This window comes from Carlito syrichta, unplaced genomic scaffold, assembly GCF_000164805.1.
Source record: "Carlito syrichta isolate Samal-C Ts95f unplaced genomic scaffold, Tarsius_syrichta-2.0.1 Scaffold305844, whole genome shotgun sequence".
NCBI lineage: Eukaryota > Metazoa > Chordata > Mammalia > Primates > Tarsiidae > Carlito > Carlito syrichta.
In genome coordinates, this window is record NW_007249940.1 from 124,901 (window position 1) to 132,342 (window position 7,442).

At 45.8% G+C, this 7,442-nt stretch overlaps 1 protein-coding gene across 1 annotated transcript in view; it reads right to left on the minus strand.

The window, feature by feature from the left end:
- RTL9 (retrotransposon Gag like 9) overlaps nucleotides 1-6,584 on the minus strand; it is a 39,820-nt gene extending 33,236 nt beyond the window's left edge. Inside the window, exon 1 of the mRNA XM_008062819.2 lies at nucleotides 6,449-6,584. The gene's annotated coding sequence lies outside the window, so the exon portion shown is untranslated. The remainder of the gene's footprint in view (nucleotides 1-6,448) is intronic.
- Between the last annotated feature and the right edge of the window lie 858 nt (nucleotides 6,585-7,442).

Consider the following 7,442-nt stretch of genomic DNA (forward strand, 5'->3'; position numbering starts at 1 on the left):
CGCTCCGGCAATCCTTCCGCCTCAGCCTTCCAAGTAGCCGGAATTACAGGCATGCGCTACCATGCCCAGCTGATTTTTTGATTTATTGTAGAGATGAGGTCTCGCTGCCCAGGCGGGTCTCGAACCCGCGGGCTCAGGCAATCCACTCACCTCAGCCTCCCAAAGGCGCGGGATTACAGGCTGAGCCACCGAGCTCAGCTATGTTAAGAGCTCTGTTTCTGAAACTAGTTGTTTCAGACTTCAAATTCCAGCTCCAAGCAGCTGTATGAACTTGGGCAAATGACTTACCCTCTCTGAGCCCAATGCCTGCTCTGTAAAGTGGGGCATATAATAGTACTCATTTCTGCAGGGCTGTGTGAGGATTGAATGAGTCGGTGTTTAGCACAGGCCCTGACCCATAGTAAGTGCTCACTACAGGGCAATTGTTATTATTGTTGTTGTTTATGCTAAGCTAGACCTTTCTCAAGTAACTAGGTCATTATAAGAGGCACAGAACCTCTTAAGAAATGACAAGACTTTTGGCTAAAGCTGGTTTTCATTAAAGCGGTTATTTATGGTTCCCAGTCCAGAGCCCCACAGCCCTAAGCCTGCCGTTTCTGGCTTGGTGCTCTCCTGTGGCAGTACAGGCTGTCTCTAGGTGGGTTGTGCTTTCTAGAGAAGCCTGAGAAGTTGTGGAGAGGGACACGAAGGAGGAAGGTAAGAGCTGGCCAGTATCCAACAATCCATTAACATGCAACCCCCGCCACTTCGTCCCCATCATTAACTCCCTTGGGTGCCTTTCTATACTTTTGTATAGCTCTTCCTGGCAACATTTCCACCTACTAATTGCTATTTCTAATGTTTATCTTCTTGGCTCAGTTGAATAAGATCATCTTTGATTTTAATTTTCATTTTAAGGCAACATAATAGAGAATACTTGACTTGGGAGTTCAGTCAGGAGGCAAGAGAGGTGATACAATTTAGTGGTTATAACAGGATTCTGGAGCTAGAAACAACTGGTCACTGAAGAGCTGTGTGCCCTAGGGCACATTATCTAATGTCTCTGAGCTTCAGCTGCAGAAAAGGGAAAGTAAGAACACTGGGTGAGCCGGGGTTGGTGGCTCAGCCTGTAATCCCGTGCTTTGGGAGGCTGAGGTGAGTGGATTGCCTGAGCCCGCGGGTTCGAGACCCGCCTGGGCAGGCAAGACCTCATCTCTACAATAAAATTAAAAAATCAGCCGGGCGTGGTAGCGCGCACCTGTAATTCCGGCTACCTGGAAGGCTGAGGCGGAAGGATCGCCAGAGTCCAGCAGGTCGAGGCTGCGGTGGCTGGGAGCGGCGACTGCACTCCAGTCTGACCGACAGAGTGAGACTCCAACTCAATAAATAAATAAATAAATAAATAAGAAGAGGAGGTGGTGGGGGAGGAGGAGCAGTAGCAGTAATAGTAGTAGCAGCAGCAGCAGCAGTAGTAACTACGAAGAGTGCCCAAAAAAGCATACACATTTTAAGAAAGGATAAAACTGTATTAACATTGCAATACTCAATATATACTGATAACAAAAGATGAATACAAATCACATTTGACTTCTGCAATTTCAAGAGGTGCTCAGTGTCCGGACACTTCTGATTATGGCTAACTAAAAGTAGTACATAGATAACATCTCTTAAGATGCATATATATATTTTTTTTTTTTTTGGCACCCCTGGTATTAGCATAAAGTGGAGTAGGAAAACTTCCCAAAGGGTGAATTTTGTTCTCAAGGACTGTGAGGGACCTAAACTATGCTATGTGGAGGAAAAATAGTGTCACTGATTCAGACAAAGCTGGGTTTGAATCCCAGTTTCCTGCTTATTGACTGTGTGATCTTGCAATATGCTTCCTGAGCCTCGGTCTCTTCATTGTACAAGTAAGGTAATGACAGTACCTACCTCAGAGCTTTGTAGTGAGGATGAAATAAGGTATGGCATATAAAGCGTACCAAAGCACAGCACCTCACTCAGATAAAGCTACCTGATGAATTAATGAATGTGTATTTTTAGTGAAGTGGCATGGAAGAAACTCCAGACACTCTTTAGCATCTGCATGAGATCTGAAGGAGGAAGAGATAATTTCCAACAAGAACAGGCTCAACATGTAACCACCTGCCTCTTACCATGTGTTACCTAATGTTGAAAACACTGGAAAATCAGAGCTATCAGAACAAACCACTCCCACTGAATGCATAGAAAAAAGCTGCTGTTTCAGATCATAGCCACATGGTTGCTGGACCTGAGAGCGTCCCTCAGATTGTGATTAAGTATAGAAAAGGATGAACACAGGGCCTGACACATATGGAATAGCCAATCATGTGAGCTCCTTTCCTACTCTCCTCCTAAATGGGTAGAAACAAATGCACCAATAACCAACAAACACAACAGAAAAACTGAGTCAAAGTGGTTAAGAACAGATCGTGGTAGTGATGTTACTGGACTGATCCTTCACTCTTCACCCTGGTGTGACTTGTCAGCCTAGAGAGCCTGAGCAACTGACCCTAGCAGAAAAGTCTACTGTCACAATGTCACTACACATCCTCTCTCCTCTTTATGAATGTTGGGGGATGGGGGACTGGACATGATGAGGTGGGATCAACTTGCAGCCTAGACTGCCAAAACTGTCTTTTCTCCTCTTTATGTCCCCCCCCCCAGTTCTTGTTTGGGCATGCACTGAGACTAGCATTCAGGATTTCTACATTCTCTGTCTCTTTTTTAATGTTTGGATTGGCTGTTCGCCAAGGCAACTAAATAAGATTTTCAAAGAGCAGGTGAGCTTGGGGAAGATCTCTTATCTTTTCCAATATATTAACTCCCTGCAAATTAAAACAATCAGAGACCCTCTTGGAAAGCACATATAAGTGTTCCCAGGACTTCCAAATTAAAGTCCCTACAAGACACCCAACATAGTTGTCATCTTCAAGAGAAAAATACCCAGGTGTGGTGACTGCTTTTAGGAAATTTGAGAAGTGACCTACAGGTTACATTTCTGATGTGAAAACCACTTTATGTTCCTTGTAAGCAACTGTTTGATGTGTGGCATTGCAGTCATGGGTGTGAAACATCTGGCTTTAACCAGAATGTGGGTGATTTGCTCACAATTGGGGAGGGCAGGTAAATGTGGCTTTGCCTCCTGGTCTTGTATCTGGCCCAGACATGCAAATTCCTGTCTGAAAACTTATTCTTCTCTGCCAGAATTCAATAGGTTAATGTCAGCAGTTGGCAGAGGTCTGCCTGTGGTTACAGTGAGTGCCACATGGCGACAGGTAAGGACAACAAAAGGCTGCCAGAGAAGGGAGCCCAGCTTGTCTGAGGGCCAGGTAACCTTACTTGCTAGTCAGGGGAAGGAACAGGCCCTGGTTCAGAGCCAATACTGGAGTTACAGAGAACAGAACCAGAAGAAACCTAGCCAGGGAAAAGGAAAAGACATTTGTTGAGCACTTACTCTGTGCCAGGCACTATGCCAGGTCTGGGTGTGTTCTTGCACTTGAGCCCAGCAAGAGCCCCATTTTCCAGAAAGGAAAAGTGCACTCATAAGGTAAAGACAGATCAAAACCAGGAACTGGAAATGACACAAATACCACAGCACCCAGAAGCCAAAGCAGTTTGGGTCAGTTACCAAGAAAAATTCAGGAACCCGAATTCTTTATAGCCATAGTGATTGGGATCCGGAGATTTTTATCTAAGCCACTCCTTCCCTTGAACTGAATCCTTTATCAGGTCAGCTCTGCCTGTCACACCTCAAGGTTGCCAGCGCAAGGGCATAGAGCTGGTTTGGCAAGGACTTGGACCAAAAGAGGAATGGCCAGGTGCCTTTTCTTTGAAGAGTACCTTCATGGCCACATGCCATAAAACTCCAGCTTGCGAGCCAGTGAGCAAAGAGGGTCGATGAGTTGCAATAGACAAATTGGCACATGAATTCGAGCTCTACTTACACTTCTATAATCAATGCTCATGTTCTGTCATCACTAATACCTGTTGATAAATGCAAATATGCTTGAATTTCATCAACAGAGACCTCTGCCTAAGCACACTGATAACTACAATGAAAGCACAGGTCCTACTAAATTTAGGGCAGCCTGAGCCAGCGGGTTCAAGACCACCCCAGGCAACTTGGCGAGACCTCATCTCTAAAAAAAAAAAATTAGGGCGCGATAGAAGTCGCAACAGAACTGTGACACGTGACTTGTCTACATAGTCTTTCCCCACAGACAACATTAGCTCTCGTTTGTTCTTAAGCCAAAACTGTCATTGGCTCTGATCAGCAGTTAGTGGACAAACGACACTGTATTACAACATCTTGCCGCTAGGGTGTACAACTCCCACACGCATGAAAAGCAAGCCTCTCTCACCTTCAGACTGCCGGGCCTACGAGCAGAAAAGTCCAAGGGTGTGTAAAGAGTTAGCTCCTGCTTGGTCCTTTGAGGGGCTAGACAGCATTTCAAAGGTGACACACATCAGAGCGATCCGTTTACACTGGCTGGACAGTGAAACGAAGTCGGTGGGGCTGGATGAGAACCTTAAACAATGACAACACAGTTGCATTCCCAGCTGTGTTAAATGACCAGCATATCATGATTGCCTTTTCACGCAAATATCAATGACATAATCTTAACAGGCTTGCAGCTCTCTCACTGGTGTAATAAAACAATGACCCACTTATTTTCAAGGGCCGAAGCAGCAGATGCAATGACTGGGTATGTTGTGCAGGATGCTATGTGTGATGGACGGGGCACAGTAGGGCAGCAAACTGTGTGCTGAGGACTGGAAACCTGCCTCCTGAGCCAAAACTCCTGCCATTCATCTGGTCGGAAAAAAAAGTCAAGCCATTCAGTATGAAAGTTCCCACTTGTTCTCATGACGGAGGCCAGTTGGGAAAATGTGGCGCAGCACTGATTGAAGCAAATTCTGTTTAAAAAACCAGCCGGTTTGTGGGTATTTGTTTATTTATAACTCCCCCCTCTCTGCCTCCCCACACCCTGCCTCATTCTGCAAAGAATTTGAGATGGGATTGGAACACTGAAAGTTTGTTTAAGTCCTAAACAGGTCCAGCTACTTTTTAGACTGACGACAAAATGAAACCCTTTGGCTCAAGCGCCTTGCTCTGTAGAACACTGCCTCGGTTTTCCCAGTCAGTCCCCCTGCGGTGACAGGGACCGCTTGCACCAGAATACCTTTTTCTCTAGCGCTACGCTTTACCAGGGAAAAACACATGAACCCCTAAGCCCGAAGCTGGAAAAAATAAACATGGATTCACTCACTCCCTCACTCATTCGTTCATTCAACAGATACTGCTTGGTATCTATTCTACAGCAAGCTCTATTCCAGGCACAGGGAAGTAAAACTGAAGAAGACCCCACCCTTGCACCTGAGAGCTCCCAGTCTAGTAGGAAGGACAGACAATTAAACAAACCCCTGCTCTGCGGTATTACCAGTGCTGTGGTAGAAGCGTGCCTGGGGGTGGTGTGGGGCCTGCGGGTGGCATAGATTATTTAGTTCATGGACTTGAACTAATATGGCCTTGGGTTCAACTTTTATTCTGCCTTTCCCTAGCTGTGTGACCTCGGGCACTTTGCTTAACATCTCAGAGCCTCAATTCCCTCATCTGTTAAATGGAGCTAATAATAGCATTGACGTCATTGGGTTATTATGAGGATTAAATGAGATAATCTGTGTAGAACACTTAGAACAGTTCCTGGCATATAGTAAGCACCCAATAAAAACTTAGCTTTTTATTCCTTTTGTTTAATTTCATAAGACTGTGTCTGGTGATGAGACTCCAAGGACTGGTTTCTAAAACAGAACTGTTTTCAACAAACTCCTCCCTTTTAGCCTGATTTTTTTTTTGTATGGAATGACACAGTTCTGCTATGATTTTTCCCTTAACAACCATATGTCTGGCAAGAACCTCAGGAGAAAATATTTCCCAGATGGTTTTGCTTATGTCAGCCTACTATGTGCCAAGCACCACTGTAGATGAGAGGGACACATCACAGAGTGACACAGATAAAGTCCCTGTCCTCTTGGAGCTTATATTTTGGTGGGAGAGACATGCCATAAGCAGACAAATATAAATGAGAGAGAGGTAAGTGGGATTAAGGAAGCATCACTGATAAAAGGAATATTAGGAAGGGGCAGGAGGGAACTAACGTGGGTGATCAGAGAAGACTCACTTTAGGAGGTAACGTTTACATTGAGACAGAAAAGGGTTAAGAAGAAGCCTCTCATGCCAAAAGCAAGAGCAAAGACAATCCAAGCAGAAGAAGAAGCATGTGCAAAGACCCTGGGGCAGGGAAAGACTTCAGGGATGTTCTAGAAATTGAAAAGCCAGTGTGGCTAAGACATAGAGCCCTGGTAGAGAGATAAAGCAGGCAGAATTATTACATGCATTTTGAAGTTGAGGAAATGGAAAACCCAAAGAGATGAATGGACTTACCCACAATGCCTTGCACATAGTAGGCGCTCCATATGTTGTAGAATGCTCAGTCAGTAGGGCGGGGCTGAGGCCTTTTGCCTTCCAAATCGGACTGAGATTTTTCACCACAACTAGGAATCAGCTACCAGGGAGACTGAAACATACAGTCGTTTGGGTTGGTGAGTCATAGGCAACGCACATTAGAGTGTGGGGTCGAGTGGCCCCAGCTGCTGCCTGTGTGTAAGGGGCGGGGGTGGGCTGAGGCCGTGGCTGAAGCTTTTTAGCATGTTTATGATGAGCTGAAAGCACTCACTGCTTAATTTAAAATACCGCTCACACATACACATACAATTCAGCAGCTGGGGGAGCTGCCAGGAATTGAGGCTAAGTGTAGAAAATTGGAGGTTCAGGAATATCAGGTACCCAGCTCCATTCCCTAACTCCCACAGACTGTTTCTGATCTTCTGCAACCCCATCTTCCCTAGCAAATTTCAGGTGGTCAAGACATGGATGCAGACAGCGGCAGTCTGGGGAAAGGAGGCCTCTCTGGAGCCCTTTATGCCAGCCACACTGGTTGCCCAGCCCGGCCTTAAGCTTGCCTGCCTTCCTCTCCATCTATGTCTCGAAACTTTCTTGGTGAGGGTTCCCCTCGCAGCCCCTCCCCACCCACCCCCATCTTCATGCTCCCTGAAATCCAACAGTGGGGAAAACTCATTTGGCCCTAATCACAACTGCCTTTTCTGGCTGCTGATTTTCCCAGCGTGTGTATCTTGTCTGCCCAACCACACGGGGGCCTGAGGAACTGAGCTGTTTTCTTTTGCATTCACTGCAGCTCTCAGCACAGTAGTATGTACACAGTGAGAGTCTCGAGTGTGTTTGCTCGTGGGTTGTTGTATGAGAATTTCATTTGAAAAGCCTTTGGGGTGGAGTACCTGCTCTTAATTAAAAAAATAAGAACTTCAGCTTGACAAAAAACGTGGAAGACCCTCAGGGGTATCCAGTTTCCTTCCCATCG